We start from the raw sequence: 21,546 nt of genomic DNA, 5'->3' as shown, positions 1-21,546 counted from the left end.
TCCTCTGATCCATAAAGACAATCTCAATGCATGCAAGAAACACCCTGCTAGAAAATGAGGAGTTGTAAGGCCCAGCTGAACACACTGCTCTGGTAGCTTCACCTGTCAGATATTTAAAAGTGAGGAAGGTGAACAACAGCTCTTAGTGGATCTGAGACACACTATAGAAAGAACATTTTTGGTTTCTTATACATAAAAATGTCACTTTGTAATAGAAATGACAGATCTGCACTTTTTCTGAGTGTTTGGAATGGCCAGTAACAGAGGCTTTGTTAGGTTTACCGTCAGATGAGGCACGTGCAGCAAACACAACAAACAGACTGTCCTGAGCATCAGGTCTCTAACTCTGAATAGATAGACTGGTCCATCCTTCCAGGATGATGGATCCCCAGGGTGGCCCAGGATCCCTCTGAACACACCTGCAGTCCATATTTCCTGGAATGTCCTTTGGAAATCGCTGTAGCAACAGTGTCTTCAAAGACCAAATTTCTTAATAGGCAACCACATGACTGGAACTGTGCAGGGAATAAGGGCTTTCTAGGAACTACCTCCATGCAACCCAGGCATGCCAAAAAATTAGCTTGCTCTTCCTATCTTCATTTTCATATAGTTGCTTTTAATTGCCTCCCTCATGAGGTATAGGTTCATGTAGCAGTACTTCAAATTGTGACCTGAAGAAACCCAGAGTACTTCACAAAACTCCACGTACATGAAAAGCATCTCCTGCCAGGCCCTTCTGTGGCCTCAGCAGAGTATGACAACATTGAAATGAGTGGTAATACACTAGACCAGATCTTCAGGTGACATAAATCAGTGCAGTACCATGGTCTTCAAGCCATTTGTAGTTTAAAATCAACACCAGGAGTAGCATTTACAAGGAGAAAGTTCTAGTTCTCTTTTTCCTGCCTGTTTCCTTTGTTATTTTATTATCACTGTCACAGACCCATAGCACTCCTTTCTGTCTCACTAAAAGGATAAAAAAACTAAAATCAATTTATAGTACATGATACATTGACTTGTGACTGTCTATGATACCACCTGTAACTGTCCCGTCCACAATAACAAGTAATCAGGTTAATATTGTTGGATAGAGTTTTTCTTTCCCAAAATTACACATTTAGATTTTGTCTCTGCAGAGAAGCAAGGGAAGAACCAGTAAAGAAAATAAAAGATCAATTTTTTTTGGTTGGTTGCATAATTTTAATAAGATTTAAATTCTTACTTCCACTGGAGTTGGGCCTAGACAAGTGATGCACTCATTCAAATATTACAGGGATGAGAGCTATGTAGGAACTGAAATATTTAATCAGATACTGAAATGAACTTTATACAAGTGTCCCAGCCATTTTACATTACAGTGAAAGAGAGCATCTCAAAGCAGTGATAGAGGCACAGAAGCGGCAACTGGATAGTTTCAAGGCAAGGAAATCAGCTTGATTATTTTTTTTTTTTTTAAGATATGATACTACTTTAAATTTAAGTGGGAAATCAAATAAATATCTGTATTAACACTGCACTGGGTTCTGACATTTTCTGATTGTCAGGAGAATTGAGTGTCACATGGATTTATCAGATGGCACATATATGTGCATGTAAATGCACAGTATGGTGGCAAACATGACATGAAGTCAAGTTCAGTCCTGCTTTCATCTGCACCATGCAGACTCTTGGTAGCAACCATTTTTGGATGTTCACTAGGGTAGTTGAGATCAGAATTTTATGCAGTGACTTGCCTTTTAAGGCATGCCATTGCCTATGATGTTTTAAGGGCATCCGATGGGGATATACGCATATTTCCATGCTGATATACAGGGAAACAGCTCCTCTGAAATCTGCACCCACTTACATCAGTTAAATATTTGGCTCTGATTCTAGTTTTTGTTTCTTTCTTCCTTTTTCTTTCTTTCTAAGACCATCATTGCATATAATTGATGGAGTTAAGGTTTTTGTTTTCACCTCTGCAGGGTCCATTTTTAAAAGTCATCTTGTCACTCTCTCCTTTGCTGCCCTTGCCCTCCCTCTTCCTTCTTACTCTGTTAAATCAGACTCCATTTTTCCTCCAATTGCTCCGCACAACCTTGCATTCTGCATATTGACCTTTCATATGCTGCCGTTTGGATCACCAGCTCTAGCCATTACATTAGCAACACACAATTACACCCTCAAGGTAGACTCAAGTGCAGATCCTACCTCTACATAAATACCTTAATGAATGGAAAGATGCTGATGTATGTTTGAAGTATGTTTTCAGCTCACGTAGTAGAGGAGAAGGATTCTGCAGAGACTTGAAACTGTGGGTAGTGATGGGAGCATTTTCCAAATGTTTCTGTTCCACCAGAGTGCCCTCTGTATGGTGCTGTTCTCTGAAGTGCCCATGCATTATATTTTTTTCTAGAGGTTATTGCCAGCCAAAGCCACCCCCAGATGTCACAGAGGGACTGTCACATCTATTGAGCTCAGACGGGTAGCTCTTGGTTGGTGTAAGGACATGGCACTTCCAAAAGAAGTGTTCTTGGTGACGTATTTGATGAAAATTGCCTTTGACATGAACAACCACCCTGATATGCTGTAGTTTGGTGATATCTGTTGCTGCTCTGGGAGTGTGATATGGCCGTTAAAGTACCTATGGGTATGATTTTTTCTTTTTTTAATTTTTTCTTTCAGAATTCAACATACATTTTTCTGTGAACAAGCAACATCAGAACTGAAGCAACTCTGGCCTCCCTCGCAACAAAAGCACAGTCTGAAAATGAATGATGTCAAATCTGACATACGTAAGTATTTGCCCCATGGCTATGCGGGTAATGAACATACAGCTATGTGGGACATGATCTAATGTTTTCTTTATAGTCTTACAGTCGTGATAAATTGAGCAATATGTGAAATGGTGGCTTTCAACCAGTTCAAAGTATTGTTTGTCTGGATCACAATGAATAAAATTTGCTCGCAGTCCCCAGACCACTGAGAATGAAATATTGTTCTCCCTTCTAGGAGGAATTGTGCTCTGAGAGAAGGGACTTGGAGAAAAGGAACAGTGTGAGGCTATCCTGTATCATCTGTGTGTAGAAAGTTATCAGTCTCCACGGTGTCTCTCAAGGGTCCTACTGGGCATGTGATACTAACTGTGATGTTTGGCCTAGAGCAGAGATTCACCACAGGCTCCAACATCGACTCGTGTCTCCACAATTCACCGAAATAACCATTGGATATTATTTTAAATAAAAGCATACAATATTGCTGCACTTATATTCTTCACTACATTGATTTTGCAAATGGGACTTCCTCCAATTTACAGAAGTCTTGCTTTACTTTGTGCACACACAAAAATGTCCTTCTAAAATCAGTAAGTGTAGTAAAAATCTGTGGCACAAGTGGCCAGTCCAGTATGTCTGTTTAATTAACCAGTTCAAAAGAGGTGAGGAAAAGAGGAAAAGTGGTCTTCTGAAAGATCCCAGAAGAAAAACAACTTTTTACCAATGAAGCTGCTTCTATTCTAGGTTATACCAGTGTTTGATGTAATGACTTCAGTAAAATCCAAAGGGAAGTGAGCGAATAAGTAAGTGTGTGGGGAACAAAAAGGGAATTTAGCCTCATTTTGCACTCATTACAGCAAGGCTTGTCCCTCACAAAGAAGTTTCTTTGTGGAGATCTGAGGAGAGGAGACGCTGGGTCAATCAGTGACTGCCTTGGTGGATCCTCAGTCAGCCTATGGCCCCACTGGCAAACACATGCAGCCTCCCAGCCTCCCAGCCAAGGTCTTCCTCAGGGATAGCCTGTCTGACAACAAGGTTTTCAAGAGAGAGGGAAATTCAAATATGCAATACCCTTTTGCTGGACTTGAAAGAATTAACCACAGCAAAAAGCAGGCATGCTCACAGCATAAGCTCTGTCAGGAGAAACACGCCTGAAACTCTGCAAGGCTTTTGGAACTGGGAGAATGTGATATTTCTTTGTATATCATGTGCAAAAAGGAGAGCTGTTGCACAGACATTTGGAAGCTTAGGTCAATACTTATCATCCAAGGATTTAAGTCCAATTAATTCACCTACTTTTTCCCAATTAATTAGACAAACCTGCTTGCTTTACAAAAAGCTGGGCAACAAGGCAACCCATAGCTGAGGGTTCCTAAGCAGTTTTATCCCACTGCTACCAGGGTCTGGCGTCTCTTTTTCTTTTGCCTGCAGGGTTGCAGCACCACACAGGCGGTGACACTGCTGCTGGTGCAGCTCCCCTCCCTCCAGTCTGCAGTGTACTGCTCTAGCATCATCCTCACAGCAAACCTTAACTCAACAAAGAGGTGAGCCACAAACGTGGAATGAAGAGCTTATCTGCAGAAAAATGCAGTGTCATGACATAACCTAGGCTATTAGTGAAGTCTGAATGCATTTTGGACAATCATTGACGACTGGCAAAAAAGAAAAAAGAACGAGGGAAAATTGATACTTTGATTTTGACACTTTCTAATATAAATCCTTTTATTTCTCATCCCAACGGGATCTTTCAAGGCCAAATTCAGTCACACTTACTTTTCAAAAGTTACAACAAATGAGTCTCCCTGCAACACACAAGTGAAGCTCAAAACTAAAGCCTCTTAAGTCAGGTTTCACTGTGGATCAACTCAGATCAGTTACAGGTTTTCCCACTTCACCCATGCTGTTGCAGAACAGAGAATAAACTGTTTGCATAGCTCAACCACTAGAATGTGCTTCCACATTTTGCCTGCTCAAGAAGCAGGTGCTGGTGGAAGGTACAGGGACCACAACCAGCACACATTCCCACGGAAGCACATTTAATGCAGAACATAAAAACATACAATAAAAATATGCAAAAGCTGAAGGATGGGCTGCGAGCTCCCAGCGTATAATTCTGTTTTCAGTAGGATAAGCAATTTTTCATATGCTTTGGCAAATTTTAGCCTAATTAAAAGAACAAGTATATGTGGATTAATGAGAGCAGTAATCTAGTCATCCATTCCAAACCTATCCAGAAATTTATGACAACTTTGATGAGGTGCAGATGGGCACCTTACAGCAAAGACCATAAGGATTCCGGAGGACTCAGGTTTCAAAATTTACACATTCTATGAAAATTTGCAACTCTGGGCCAGTTTTGTTCAGTTGCAGTAAGAGGCATGCAGAGAGCAGTAGAGAAAACCATCACCACATGCATGGTGGTCACTGTTACATACTAAATAACCTGCTTAATTTACTGTGTTCTGCTGTCACATTTTTTCTTTCACCACCTGAAAACTGACCTCTCTTTGTCTGACTCCACTCCTCATACTTCAATATCATCTCCAGAAAAGGGTCCAGGAATGTTACCAGAATTATCTTAATGTTAAGATTCCCCTTAATACCAGCAAAAGCTGTGAGTAAGAGGATCTGCTCATTGATGGCAGCAGGTTCCTGAGATTCTGGCCTGACACCACAAGGCAGCCTTGACTCTCTAACATGGTCTCTGCCTATGTGGAGAAGCATGGCTCTTTGAATGACACCTTCCTTGCTTTGAAGGACACCTTCGTTGGGGACATTGGGGATTCTGACTGGATTCCTATCCAAATCTATCCAAACAGATACGTGAACTATCATGCAATTGTAGTATAAAAACAATTCCACTCTTCACCCTGAATCTCAGCTACGCGCATTGTCTAGTGAAAGCCTGCTCAGTTCATTTCCATGGGTATCCACTTTCTGTCATACTTAATGCACAAGGTCTGGAAGTTTCCCTACGATAGGGTTGTTACGCAGAAGAACATGAGCTGAAAAGCCCATTCTTCTGTAACTACAAGTTTGCACCTTTCTGACTCATATTCTGGCTTCTCAGCCCCCACTCCCCTTAAGAGCACTTTTAACTGCTAGAAGAGGAAAAATCCATGCTGGATCCCTAGAGCTGGGCACTATCTGACATCTTCACGTCAGGAAACTAGCAGTGACTGGTACTGCTCCCTGATGTTTGATCCCAGCCTCCCACACATGGCACGATCCAGGAGGCTCAGTACCTTGGAGGCCAGAATGGCAAAAAATACAGATCCCTGATGAGAATGCAGGAGACGTGAGTCAGACATGAGCAAGACCCAGATTACTGTAAACAACACACCGTCTGAGCAATAGCCACTCAATGATGCTCAACGACTCAGTAGAGCTCTCATATTAAAACAACTAACACCTCCATTTTCCAAGATCCATAGTAATACTGTGCCATTCAATAATTTGCATTCTGGCCTGTAAAAATCATCTTTATTTTTGTTGTCTATAGCCTTAAAAATTGGCATACTTCTCAAAAGACAGTATTTTCACTTGTGATTTCAATCAGTAAAACAATCCTATCTCCTGCTTAACACAACACTTTTCACTTTGAAATCTTAGAGTCATCATCAATGAATAGGCTGTATCTTGCTGAATGTATAGGAAAATTGAGGCAGCACCTGTGCTTTTCACACTTTGAAGATTTTATCAAAACGGATAGTCAGGAGGAGATCCACACACAACCTCTGCTTCAAACTCTGGAGAACGCTGCTTGCTTGCCTATACATATTAGAGACACAGAGGTCCTTGCACAGATTGAATGTAGACGTTTACAACACCTGTTCACTTCTCTAGGGACACTCATAGGTGGCTTTACATGTGCCAGTAAGACACACAGAGTCCCTTGTTTATAGTTTATTGAAAGAGTTGCCTTTGCCTTTCCAGTAACTCCATTTGAAACGTGATTAGACTTCACAATATGTCAAAAAGAAACTCTGAAATGAAATGAAATCACCACAGTACCATATGCCACACTCTGCCTAGGCACAGCAAGAGTAAGTTAAATTCACTATCGCAGCTGCCAGAGTGAATTTGTTTTCTTTTATTCGTATATGACTCAGCTTTAATATTTTTCTGAGACAGTTCTTGATAATTCTATGGACAAGTAAGTAACATCACTAACACAGAAGAGTTGGCCTGTTCCTTTCAATCAGCCTAGTAAACCTATTCTGGACATAAAGGGAGGCCAAACAAGAGTCAGAGCATCCAAGTTTTCTTTTTTGGAATAGAACACTCCTAACCTTCCTCTTCCGGACAGATTTGCCCATTAGTGAGAGAAAGCATTACTCAGGGAGTAGCATACAAAAGCTAAAAGTATTGAGTTCCTATCCTAGGTCAGAATATTGCCTGTAGTGGTCTTCAGTAGCTCCTCCCACAAGCCTCAATTTGTTGGACCACAAAATACAAACAACCATTTCCCTACAGCACATATGCAGTAAGGCCTTATCAAACTTTCAGTAAAGTACTTGGTGATTCTGGGATGAGAATATAAATGCAGAATTAGATGCTGCTAATTTATACATGTTCCTGCTAATCAAGTGTGGAATTGTCCTCAGTCCCAAAATAATTAGTCTTGCCCCAATGGAAGAAGTCTCCTGAAGCTTGTGGAGTGAAAGTGGAAAGGAGAAGAAAGGATGGATCTGCCCTCAGATATCAATTGCACAAATGACCTAAATTCCCAAATTTCCTAACCTCACTTTATGCGACATTGCACATCGGCAATATGAGTGGCTGCTTGTGAATAGCCACCTTTATTTATTGATGCTGAATTAATTTTCATTTAAGAAATATAGCTCTGTTACTGCTGGTATTATTGGTCTGCTCTCTCCATTTTCTTACAGCTTTGGACTAAATCCAGTCACCATTTCTTTCTCATGAAGCAATACAGAGCACTGTGCTTTGGTTCACAGTACTGCAAAGTGTCATTTGGCCTTAATAACTGTAACTATACAAAACAAAAGGAGCTGGCTTTGCCACAACTACTAGGTTTTGTAGATCTCTCAAAACCAGCCATAAATGAAATATCTCTGCATTATATATTTGTGATACCATTTCGAACATGAGCGTTTCCATTTCTGCAGGCTAACCCCTATTCCCTCCTCCCACAGTTTCACATCAGTCCCTAATGCTATCGCTCCCATCCTGAGGGCTGTGTACAAGCTGGGTATATCTATTAGACAGAGCTAATTCCTTTCAAGCTCCTTCTGTGCATGGCTGTGACTGACAGAAACGGGTGCTGTGTGCAAGTGTCACTGGAGCATGACCTCGAGTTAATACATTGAATGATGAAAGAAAAAGATTCATTCAGCATGTGAACTCTATGCTGAGATGAGCCAGAAGTACTGAGCATATACAAATTGCTGTTTTGTCAGCACAGCGCTTGGCGGAGTTTTTAAATATTCCAGCTATTCTAAGCCATCATCCTCAAGGCGGGGGCAACTAAAAAAAGAGGAGAATCAAAATAGCATTTCCAATCCAAACACCATTGTTTTATAAGAGATTTGGACCTGGATGCTTAGAGCAATGCATGACCTCCTGGCAGCTGCAGCCCTCGGTTTGATGTGAAAGGACTTGCACAGAACTGTTTGCAAAACTCAGAGAAGGGACCACAAGATATCTAGCCTTTGAGTCATAGACATCAGTTTAACTCCAGCCTGGCTAGGAGCAATTGGAAGTTACAAGGATCTCCGCAGTCTGTCTGGCGGCTTGTGCTAATTGCTCTCATTTCAGTTGCCTGTGGGCATGAGTTGGTCTTCCAGATGCCATCTCTGCATCTGGTATTAGCAGAGCAGTCAGGGGCCACACAGGCCATAGCAGGTGACCTCTTCTCTCACCCAAGCAGTTCTATCAAGAGCTGAGTCTCCATCTGCCTGGCGGGTGCTGCCTGCATTAGCACTGAGGGCATAAATCTTATCTGTGGTTGGCTAAAACTTCAGAAGGTTGGAGAAAACCCCAGGAGAATATCAGTGATATTTTTTTGCAATTTCTCCCCAGCTATAATAGTTGGTCCTCTCTTAGAATTTAAAAAAACAACGGAACCTGTTAGCAGAGGGATTGGAAGAAATACAGTCTCCCTCCTTCCTCTGACTAGTTCTAGCAACAACTATCACCAGAGGCAGCATTGCAGAGAAGATCTCAAATCTCTTTCTGTCTGTGCTTCCTATTGTTGACTTTGACAACTACATCCATTTAGGGTCATATTCTATCACTCATTGCTGCTTGGAAACCAGCAGACATTTGGGCAGACAATAAATGCAGAATTTAGAGTATAATATAACTTTGGTACTTTCACTGCAAAGAATCCTCTGTTCACCCCTTCTCACTGCCTGTCTCCCTCATACATGTTCTCTTGCCTTTGTATCTGACCCTGTGTTCAAAAACCTCTGCAATCACCTGCTCCTCTTGCAGTCTTAACCGAATGAGCTTCTATTTCCATTGTCATCTACTCAGCTTTTTGAGTCCTTTAAAACAGTAAGATCCAAAGTGTTCCTGCCTTTTCTTAAAGGTGGTCAAACCCTAAGGCAATACTTTCTACCCTCTCTTGCCCCTCTTCTACCTCCCCTTTTACACCTGCCTCACGGAAAGGGACAGAAAATTCTGCTTAAGGCAGAGGACAGTAAATGCCTTTTTTTGTGGAGGCAGCAATATCTATCCTGGGGTTGCTGCATCCCATTGAACCTAGAAGACAGAGATCTTGGGGCTTCTTTCTGTTAAAAATCTTTGCTTTTTTGTTACTAAGCAGCAGCAGTAGCTCTTAAGAAAAAGAAGATTACAGATTCTGCTGAAGAGTATTGCTTATTGAAGAGAGTCATTTCACAAGCAGATACAGTTTAGACTACCAAACTATTGGCAATACTTCCGTGCAACATCTGTTTTTCCCCAAGCACCCCCCCATCATGGGCTGACCCAGCCCAGAGCTGTTCAGTTTAAAAGCCATGGATTGCAACTCAAGCTGATACAAGAGATACCCCAGCTGATAATTGGCCAGCTTGTCATTCTCTATTTGTTTTTTCTTTCTGTTTGCTCATCTGCTTTGCCCTCTCATATGGTTTCTCTCTGCTTTTCATGTGGGTCACCTACTGCGCTAAGCAGTAACCAAGGGTAAAAAGGAGAGGGCATATATATTAATAGTTATGAAGAATTATATACTACTACTTGTCAAGCAATTGCTCTAGTGATGTGCTTTCATTCACTTGCTGTTGTGGGCAAAAGCCAATGTCATTTTTTTGCAAGGACATCCATACACAGAAGACTCATGCTTGCCACTGAAAGGAGGGGTTGAGTTGAGTCAGCAGTACAAAATGATAATTAAAAAAAAAAAAAAAAAACAAAAAACCCCAAAACAAAACAAAAAAAGAGAGAAAGAAAGAAAGAAAAAAAAAAACCAGGCAGCATTTCCTAGAAAGCTCTGCAAGTTTGCTGGGACCCTCTTAATAGCCTTGCAAATGTTGTGAGTCGTGTGCAGGCAGTTACCGCTAAACGGTGCAAATGGGAGAACTGCAGCAACTCACCATCTTTCCACAGCGTCAAGACTGGAAAATACCTAGAGCCTGCGGTTCAGACGCGGTAAACTAGACTTGCTCTGCCACCTCCTGGCTGTACCACGTACCGAACACACAGCGAAACGCTCAACAACTACTTCGATTCTTAACTCGCTCTCCTGTCACAGGCCTGATTTAAGGTTCACTGAGATGCCGAAGCTTCAACCCGGCCCTGGACAGTACGTGCAGAGTGACCAGAGGCACAGATAATGCCTTCTGGACCATAAATATGAAAGAAAAGCTTTGCTGCGATTTTATACTGCACCCTACACATACATTTTAAAATACAATGAAAACATAATTAGAATTCTTTTTATGCCTGTTTCCCATACAAATGTTTTATTAGAGTTTCTCACCTTAAAGGGGAGGGAGATCACTGCTTCCAGAGGTATCCCTGACGTTGCAGTTGTCAGACCTTGCCCTCCCAAATGTTTAGGAATCTGCTTCTTTATTGTTCTGTGGAAAAGAAGTTCTGTAAGCATACAAAAAAGGACTATATACTTGTTTGTTTTGTAACATGGGACTATAATATGGAAAAAACCCTCTAGTTAATATTCTTCTTCTTTCCTTCCTAGCTTGCAATGTCTAGCAATATTTCCTACTAATGTTGGTGCAGGGATGGAGATAGATATTGACTTTCATCTCTGTACAGAATTCTGGCTTTACTGCTCCATAAACTGCTCCAAGAGAATAATAATAATATGATATCATGATTTACAAGCACAATATAGTTTTTTACATTTTTATACAGTTTCAAATAGTATTTGCTTTCACAGTTTCCTTTTATCTGAACTTCTACTCAATAGGAAATCATAGAAAATCTCAAGAAGATTGTAAACCTAAAGACGTATAACCTACGGCAATATGAGTCCACAGGTAAAGAGGGAATGTGGGTTTCAAGCTCTTGTTGCTCCAAATCTGCTCTTTCGTCACCAGTTTACAGCCTCCCATTGTTGCACATTCATTAAGGGATAGTCCACTGAGTGATAGTACCCTTTAGAAAGATTCTTCAGAAAATGTAAACCTAGATGAAAGCTACAGTGCCTGGATTTTTAACTCCACGTTACCTTTGTTCTGCAGCTGAGTAACATCAAATTCATCTGGTAGGAGCACATTCTTTCCTTGGTCCACATATGAGAAGTGATGTATTTTTAATGAGATTTATTTTCATGACAGGAATTGCACTGACAATTTGCATTAAAGATAAACTAAATGAGCTGTTCAAGAGTAGAACTAGCTTTCTCACAGTTGTTTCCTTTAATTAACCCATATAGTGTGTTAATTTTGGATTAAGCCCTGCCTTTCGCCATCTATGAGATCGAAGTCATCCTTCCATAAAATCTTTGATCACCTCATTTTCGTCTGTTAACCCTTTGAAGACACAGCTCTCAGAGAAAAATTAGGAAAGCATTTTGCTTTAATGTTCTACCACAAAAATACAGTAATTTTTTTCTCTATCTCAAGTGAAATGGCAATTGTTAAAATTTTCAGCTGCATAAAAATCTTTATTTCCAGGTGGGTTTACTTTAAGTATCTAGTAATTTATTGGAATTATCAAGTCACTTCCCATGTTAATCAAAAATAATTGATATTATATGAAATCCTACTGATCTCCAAATGGAACTGAAACCTTTTAGGTCCCCAGTACACATCTCTACCACGTGGTAATAAGTGACTGGTAGCAGTAGATATCCATTATCATCCACATAGGGATCAGCTGCATGAGGGAGAAATTCAGTCAACAGACTTGAGGGATGTAGGATACATGCTTCATCACCAGGACATTCAGATATTTGCCAACAAACAAACATGGAGACTCAAAAAAGCCTTGGATAGTTTCAATGCTGGATGAGAAAGAACAGACGTGGGGCTGTATAAATGCTGGTTCTGGTTTGTCCCTGCTTACTCCCCTTCCTTCCTATCAAGCCCTAGTACAGTCTTCAACTTCTGCTCTTTTTATCTGCTCTGCCTTCTTGCTGGCCCTGCTCCCCACTCCTCACCCTGCAGTGCTCTGCTCTCCACTGGAGAAGCTCCCAGCTATAGGTTACAATATGGAGCTGCACACAGGCAGATGATCTGGCAGGGAGAAGCTGGAGGGCTGGAAGATGCTCACCGCAGATGTCACCAGCCAGGAATTTAGCTGCCAAATTCTAACAAGCTTCTGCTGAGGGTGCCCAAATTAAAATTAGTCAGAGTTTATGATTTGACCAATTCATGTTCTCTTGGAGAGAGTGAAAGGGGCTTACTCGACACCAAAAAAGCCTTTTTCTATAAAGCCTGGAAGAAATAAGAGTTCCAAGTCAAAATACTGCAAGATTTTTAACCAGGTCAACATATTTATCATTTTTATGTGTGGTTGAACAATTTTAGATAGTTTTCCAAAGTCTGGTTGACATGAGCTGTGGAGAAAGGGTGCCTGGGAAGACAGTATTATAAAACATTTGAGATACCTCTGCAACATCTGCCTTCTATCTCACATGGAGCCTAATCACACCTCCTTGCAGTAATGGAAACATTCCCCTTACCCTCAGTCCCAGAGCACAAAGCACAGGAGAGGCATCCTGAACCTCTTTCTCCATTCTCAACAGTCACACCAGAAAAAAATTAAGGAACAAAGCACAATATACACCTCACCCAAAGGACATAAAGTCGAGGCCTGGACACAGACTTGGAACAGGGAGTCTCTGCGCTGTCAAACCGCTAGTACAGCCCTAGCACAGGGCTGCTCTGGGTCAGGTAATGCTCTTCCAGACAACGCCTGCACGTGGTTTGTGAGTTGGGGAAGGCTACAGATCGTTCCCCGACAGGCAGTCTGGATGCAGTCCCATTGTTTTGGAGGCTGTGTGAGTTTAGCTGTGCCTTGTCAAGAGTTTACTAGTTTGTTTACTACCTTGTTTATTTACTAGTAGTTTGTTTACTGCCTTGACAATTTGTTTACTAGCAGAAAGAATGTCAAACAGGCTCATAACTCAAAAAAATGACTGTGATCACCCTGGCAGATGGTATGACTGCAGCTTACCCCCCACTTACTTCCCCTTCCATTTATCATCAAAGAAATAGGCTAGTGGTACTCAGGTTGTTAAACTTGCCAGGTAAGGCAGTTGGAATCTATTTGGAACAAGAGTTTTTAAAATTACAGCAAAAGAATAAGGAGGAAGGTCATTTTTATAACCATAACAAGAGACCAAAGAGATAGCATATCAAGCATATTTTGGCAGGAGATGAAGCCAAGGATCATTACTTGGAGGATTCAGTAAATGTCATTAGCATCTGTACTTTTTCCTACTTTGTTCTTATTATGACATCTTGGCAAAGTGCTAAGAACTATTTATAAGGAAAAGGTTACGGATGCTGGCAGATAGGAGCAGATAGGATCACAAGAGTCTGAACCTAAGGAACATTACCTGCCAAATTAAAAAAAAAAAAAAAAAGTGCTATTGGAGCTAGCATGAAAAGATCAAAAAGAACACGGCAAAGTAATAATTGCATAGGTAAAATGACAGACGATGTTTTTAAATTGTGAAGCAGGAGTCTAAACATCATAATGGGAGCAACAATTAGAAACAATTCTAAAATGATCCGAAGCAAAGGGAAAATGTAGGCAGAACGTTCACAAATAGAGAATCATTTATCTGGGGAGAGGACAAATTATTTAAAATCAGTGAGTCCCAGTCCAGAGGGAAACTTTAAAGGTAGATTTTGGAAAGCAAATACGGTTCAGTCTGTCATCCTTTCTCTTTGAATCCAGTGACATAGGTGGTGCTGAAGCCTTGCAAACCTGTAAGGAGGAAGATAAACAAACCTATCGCTGATGATAATTTAAAGCAATGACTAATGAGGAAGGAAAACCAGAACCACCTCTCTGGCACCATCAGTCACAAATCAGCCAGGCCTAACTCAAGGCTGCAAAACTCGGGGAATCTGACAAGCACTTAGAAAAATACACCAAAAAATTCTTCTGACAGACACTACAGCCCCCTTCAATTAGGGGAGTTTTAAGGCCTATTGTGGAAGCAACAGGGTTAGTAAAATTAAAAATAATTTTTAAAAGTGGTCAAGAAAGAAAGATGCTGCTCTGAGAATAGAAGCAAAGGCATATTCCTATGTTTAGATCATTCAATTAAGTTAGCTGTGTGGATTAACCTTGCAGGAAAGTGATAGGAGCCTGCAGCCAGATCCAAGAACTAATACTGTGTTGCAATGCGAATCTTGAGGAGCAATTATACAGAAGCTCTTACTAGGCAAGTTTTGGGGGGAAACCTTAAAAATAAATTGTAAAGAGCAGCCTGACCCGAAATGAGGCAGCACCATGTGGAATATCAATTGCTATGCCAGGGGAAAGAAATGAATGTGCTAAGAATGTCAACTACACCCCTGCTGTGAAATGCTGAAGTTCCCCAAAGCATGGACTGAGAGCGGCTAGCACTATAACCCACCAGTACATGCATCCAGCCCACCCTACAGCAAAAGAGAAGGGCTGGGCATTAGAGATACATGCTCCAAGCCTGGGACAACACCCTAACCTGCAGGGTCACTTGCAGAGCATGTCTTGGAAGTTTGATCTCTCACAGCTACAAAACATACTATCAAAAACAAATGGGGCATTCTGCATCCCTGATTTGGCTTAGGAATAGAGGTCGAGTCCTCTCTAAAGAAAGTCTGGATTAAGTGGAATGGAATCCCAGATACAGACGGAGGGCTTTTGTGGAGTTCTGCACACACATAAAACTCTGAGACCCAAACCCTCTGATAACCTGCAAGCAGTCACTGATCAGCTTTCTGACATTTGTGTGCTCAGGGCAAACGAAGCCTGCTTCCTTTAGGTCCTACAGCAATGTGGCTTCTTGTAATGAACAAACAACCTCAGGTTCTTTTCTGCACCTTGATCCACTTGGAGGAGAATTACAACCTTTACAACTGCCTGATTTTCACAATTTACAGGGACCAATTTTTGGCCCTGCAGTAGACTAGTGCACTCAAAAAGCTGCTGACACGTATGCCATTTGGCCATTACCCCTGAAAAGACAGAAACAGAGTCCAGCGAGCCCCTTCCTTCTGCCTATGCTCAATATTCCCTATGTGCTGCCTGTCCCAAGCTTAAGGAAGGGTGGTCTGGTAAGCTCCCAGCACCAGTATGAACAGCATCCAGGGCAACAGTATCAGCCCAGCTGCTGTCTGGACTGCAGAACCAGGAAATCAAGGAAGAAAAGCAACAGCCTCGTCTTTCATTAATTGCTGCTGGTTTTGAAGGTGGTCCCTTCAAGACAAGGTGATGTGACAATTCTCCAGCAGACTGGCTGTGATTCCAGCTTGTGCTCTGTGTGAACTAGAGAAGCACTATCCAAACTTGCCTTCAGAGCTTCAGCCATGCAGCCTCTCTGCAGTAGTGCACTACTAAGGAGAGAGTGACCACATACCGCATACAGAAGCGGGGACTAGGAAACAGGGTTGCTTTATACTGCATGTTCTGTTGATCTCGGGGAGTAAAGGACCTGCCTCTTCCCCAGCACCTGAGTTTTGCATTTGGGAGGCAGTCGAAACAGTACGCAAGTTCCTTTGAAGAACACTTTGACCATGACAGGGTTAAGAGAGAACCAAAAGGAAACACTTCTGCTGTAGCTAAGTAGATGCAAACCTTCCCAGTGCTGGATTGATGTGACGTACAATAGTTGTAAACTCTGTAACCTCACGAACCAGCACAATATAAGATTAGAGGCACCACCTTAACTCTGCTCCCTTGTGCGCATGCATCACAACACATCTCTGATGACATGATTATATACGGCTTATAAAATAATATAATATCAGGCAGTTTTGTTCTACAGCCTTATTTATTACTTCTGAGTCTGTTGTCTCTATTTAATCTTTTCCTGCCTGGAAGAACATCACTCCATCAGTGAATCAGCATCTCCAGAGAGGAAACGAAATGGAGCCACGTTCATAATATACAGCAAATCGCTGTCTTAACACTCAGTTAATGTTCCACAGTGGATTAAGAATTATTGTCCTAGTATTTCAGCTTAGTCCAGATTTAGTGCCCCAGTGGAAGAATTAAAGGAGTACATGAAACAGTGCACGTAAAGCTAGTTTCCAGAGCAATAGAGGAGCATGTTGCTATCACAGTCACTAAAGCAGGCATGTAAAAATCAAGGAGATGTCACAAAGTGGTTCCCTTTTCACAAAAGCTTGAGTAAGGGGAGAAAAACACATTTGAATACCACAAGAGATTTCAGCGGTATTGCTGGAAAGCCAACAAAGATAAGCTGGTTAAACAAAATGATTTTAATGAGTGCAATTATAGACAGAAATATGACTAGTGCCTCTATGGTCCACGTGTTGTTATGCATCATCTGGTTAGGTACTGCCTGGATTGGCTACAAAAGATACTCTACAGCACTTGACGCACATGTTCTAAACCTTTACTCACAAAAGAGTCCCCCGAGAGGTGAGGTCTTCAGTGAGGATCTAAATGTGAGAGGGATTTTCTCTCAAATTCCTACCTCTATCCAAGGAATACTCCTGCAGCTGCATATCTGGCCACTGCTCTCCCTTTCTCTTCTCTGTCTCCGATGTGCTCTTGCAGGTTTGTGATGACTAAGGGTTGTTGAACTGTGTGTGTTCTGATGGGATCTGAACAGTAACACCCAGGAAGAAATGCCCCCTTGGAGCTTCATAAGATCCTCACTCTTCCTGCAGCTTCAAATATCAGCTGTGCAACTGTGAGCTCACACATCTGACTCACCGCTAATCTATTTCCCTCAACTCAGCTTTGCTTTGGCAATATTGCCACCTCCACGTCTCTTGCTGACTGAACATGAAGTAAATTAAATCCTGATCTTTCTCGACTGCCTCCTCCCGTTCTCCTTATTTTTTATGACTAAGATGCTGCCATGTCCCTTTTCCTTCAGGTCAGTAGCCAGACAGCTCCCGTTGCTCTCTATACTCTTTCACACATTAGGCTGTACCTAAATACCAGTGATTCTTCTTCTTCCGCCATGTTTCTAAGACTCAGGACAGATCATGCTCTTGCCCACTTTTACGTTATCTTCTGCCTGACATTATCTCCTCCCTTTCTGACCTCTGAAACTGCAGTCAACCCAAAGCACAGTGTCCAGATCACCCTCGTACCCTACAAAATGATAGTGTCATTAACATTTACTTTGTCCCTTCTCATCCTTGATTTCCCACTAACAGCACCATTTTCTACACATCTCTGCTTTCCACGGTGCCTTTATCAACCTGCTTATCTGTTTCTGAGATTTACTTTGCTGTTCTCTCACCATTCTGACAACAGTGCTGACCAAGCACCAAGTATTACTTGTCACTCTATCCTCTTCCTTTCTCTCCTGCTGCCATGACATAAGTGACTTACTTGGGGGTTTTGGTTTTGGTTTTTTTCCCCCAACCTGGCAGGTCACTGACTCTCCATTTGCCAGTAGAGCTGTCTCTGTCCCAGGAGCCGTGCACTGTGACATATACTATCCCATCTTCCATCAAATCTTTCCTCAAAACCTATTCCCCTTTAAGAGCGACAAACATCATAAAACCAGAATAACCGAAATACACAATGCCATTGGGCTTGCTGAGGGAACTAGAGTCATGTGCTTCTTCCTTGTGCTGATAAAAATAAAATCCACTTAGTAACAGAAAGGGAGATGATAAATGGTGCTACTGAGCATGGTATGATATACAGAGACTAAGAAAGAAACCTCAAGGTTTTAAGTTCATTCTGACCTCATTGTCTCTTTGCTGAACTATATGGTGTCCACCTTGAACTATACAGTTGAACACACCACTACTAGCTCCATTACCATCAGCCACTTTATACAAGCATTCCTGGGAGGAACATGTGGGGCTGCCATGACATTTTCCACCGACCCTGTGCAAGCGAAGCATTGGCATAGACTTACATGATGTGATGTGTTGGTCTCTTACCCATTTCTGTAGGTTAGCTGTTTACTAACTCTACTACTTAACATCTTCTGTTATCAGTTCTTCCATGTCTCTACACTTGTTACCGTAAACATATCAAATATCAATCTCAGACATTCAGGAACTGTCCCCTCGGTAGGCTGTCTCCTTCGCACCTGGCTTAGACAGAGATGAAGGGACTGCACTTTACTTATTACACTAACATGGGGCTTCTTCCCCGAGTCCCAGGAATCGTGGTTTAACCCCAGCCAGCAACTAAGTACCATGCAGCTGCTTGCTCATTCCCCCTCCCCAGTGGGATGGGTAGGAAAATCAGAAAAAAGGTAAACCCCATGGGTTGAGATAAGAACAGTTTAATAATTGAAATAAAATATAATAGTAATATTCATAATTTAAGGAAAAGGGAGACAACAAAAAACGAGAGAGAAATAAAACCCAAGAAAGACAAGTGATACACAACACAATTGCTCACCACTCACTGACCGATGCCCAGCCAGACCCTGAGCAGCGATCGGCAGCACCCAGTCAGCTCCCCCCAGTTTATATGCACAATGCTCTATGGTATGGAATATCCCTTTAGCCAGTTCAGATCAGCTGTCCTGGCTATGCTCCCTCCCTGCTTCTTGTGCACCTCCTCCTTGGCAGAGCATGGGAAACTGAAAAGTCCTTAACTTGGAGTAAGCACTATTTAGCAACAACTGAAACATCAGTGTGTTATCAACATTATTCTCATGCTAAATTCAAAACCACAGCACTTCACCAGCTACTACAAAGAAAATTAACTCTGTCCCTGCCAAAAACAGGATACCAGGAATGCCCAAGGCTCATAATGTCTTCCTGTTACCACATCAGAAGGCTTTCTGATGACTCAATTCCTAATACTAGCAAGTGGGCCATCACTTTGAAATTGGTCCCTCATGCTGCTGCTCACTGCAACTCATGCTATTTTTCCATGGGTCTGACCTTGACCAGAAAGTGGGCTAGTTAGTGCCCTTACAGAGACTGTGAATAGTTGGATATGGGGAGAAGAATAGGAATAGCGTACTCATGCTACTGGCTCAAGTCAATCATACACCATTTCTGCTGTTCATTTTCTATACTAATCCATGCCTCATGCCAGGAGACTTTGTTGTCCGAGGAAAACGGAGGGACATTCTTCCCTGGAGGGGACGTAGATAATACTGCTAGTGTAAAAGAATGAAGTGGACTCTTATGAGTTCTCTGGCCTGTGTTTTCCACCCTCAGTGTTCTGTGATTCATCTAATTAAGGTATACAGCCTGGAAAACAAGAGGCAATTCGGAACTTCTACTCATTAGCTGGGTATGAATGGGATTTTTTTTTCCTCTTGACTGTCTTCATTTTATCTGCAGCAGTTCTTCATGACTCAGACTCCAGAAGGGCTTATGATTGTGTAGGTTGCCTCTGGCAAAGGCAAGTAGCTTCAAAGTAAGTGTCTGTCTGTCTGACTTTTATTTCTTTCTGAAAACAAACACTGAAAAGTCTATTCCCTGTGTGGCTGACCCAGCTGCCGTGTCTTTCCTGCTTGTTGGGATACAAGATGATTAATCTCCTTCCACATAGTTGAGTACTTAAACCATATGTGACAGGGGCACAAGGGCTTTCAGATAAAGCAGGGATAAAAAAAGACTTGTTTTACGCTTAATGAAGAAATAATTTCCTTAAGAACAAAAAGCTCCTCGCAGCCAGTGCTTATAAATTGCTTAATTGGAAATACACATAACAGTCCTACGAGGATTATCTGAGTGCTTCTGGCTGGAATTAGAGTCAGGAAAGAAAAGTTATTTTAGAGATACTAATAAAACAGGAGGTTGTGAAGGCTTCTGGGATATATACAGATGTTTTATTTTAAGCTTTGCATATAAAGTTGATTTTTAACCGATTTGTTATTGGTTTGCAAGCTCTGCTGATTAGCCTTGAGGCAGAACGGAGTTAAAACACAGGGACAGACCTCCAGATCAGAGGGCAATAGCTCCTGAAGGATATAAGGATTTTTGTTAGCTGAGACTTTAGGCTATCAGGCCTGCTACCGCTGCCTAGGGAGCTATTTGTGCCAGAAATACAGCTAAAGACACCTCTGTCGGTACCTTTCCTTGCTCCCAACAGGTATCAATCTCCTCAGGAGAGGACGGCGCTCACGGGCAGGCTCCTTGCACCGAGGAGGCCTCAGCGCCCCGACGCCACAGGCCTCCCTGGCACAAAGGGGGAAATGGCGGCTGCTGCAGCTCCGCCACCTCCGACTCCTCTCTAATGAGCTTTTTGGAGGAGTAATGCACCAGCGGGGCTGCCTCAGATGCCTGGATTTTACACGCTTTGCTACAAATAGCCAGGGAGCCCCTCAGCAGCCCACCACCAGCTTCGACCACCACAGCTGCCTCTGGCCCTCGGAGACAGCAGCGATGAGAGGACAGGAAACGGCTGGCGGCCCTTCAGGGCCGAAACTCATCTCAGCCCTGCCACCCGCCCCCCCAAGGCCGTGGAAAATAATTTTCTGCTGTTTGTGGCTCTTTGTTTAGAGCCCAGCCCCCGGGTCAACTTCCCTAGTACCTATGGCCCTTCTGTTGCTGGAATAAACACCAAATCTTTAGCGTCTGACAGTAAAGACACCAGCACCACCTTCCTGTAACTGGTTTCGCTTACTTGGAGTTAGTTTGGGCGCTGCATCCAAGCTGTGCCGCCATCCTCAACCGGGGGCGGGCGGCGGCGGCGGGGTCTCCTCAGGGCCCCGGCTCCCTGGCGGCGCCCCGCGCCCGCCCCGCCGGAAGGGCCGCGGCGCCATCTTGCGGCCGGCAGCGGCCTCGCGCCCGGCTGAGGCGGCTGGTGGGCAGCGCCGGGGCCCGCCGGGGCGCTCGGGCTTCCTCTGGGGGTGTTGAGAGTCGTTAAGGGAAAAAATCAAACAAAAACAAACAAAAAAAACCCAGAGCCGATTGCCGGGTGTGGAAATGCTCACCGGTAGCAGCCGCACAGGTGTAAAAAGTTAGTTTTACTTTCTCATGCGCTGCAGCTGCGGCAGCCAGCACACTGAGGGAGGAAGGGAGGGTTGCTCATAATCGCTTTTAATTTTTCTCCTGCCTTGCCCAGCTGAGTTTCCTTTGCTTTATGAGTTACAACCTTTATTTTCCCTTATAATAAAAGGTGGCATCTGAGTTCAAAAGCCCCACAGGGCTCTTGCGGTACTGATGATCAGGAGAGGTGGAGGAAAACGTCTGGATGGATCCGCTTCAAAGCTGCTGCGATTTGAGGACTGACA

General features: G+C 42.7%; 1 long non-coding RNA gene across 1 annotated transcript in view; it reads right to left on the bottom strand.

The window, feature by feature from the left end:
- The window catches only part of LOC121096471, a 40,347-nt gene extending 19,320 nt beyond the window's left edge, over positions 1–21,027 (bottom strand). Inside the window, exons 1-2 of the long non-coding RNA XR_005830532.1 lie at positions 20,937–21,027; positions 10,702–10,801 (exon numbers count right to left, since the gene is read on the bottom strand). This is a non-coding gene — a long non-coding RNA (uncharacterized LOC121096471). The remainder of the gene's footprint in view (positions 1–10,701; positions 10,802–20,936) is intronic.
- Positions 21,028–21,546: the final 519 nt, after the last annotated feature.

Source organism: Falco naumanni, chromosome 12 (assembly GCF_017639655.2).
Source record: "Falco naumanni isolate bFalNau1 chromosome 12, bFalNau1.pat, whole genome shotgun sequence".
NCBI lineage: Eukaryota > Metazoa > Chordata > Aves > Falconiformes > Falconidae > Falco > Falco naumanni.
Note: the sequence above shows the minus strand (reverse complement) of the source record. Positions and strands in the feature narration are given on the sequence as shown.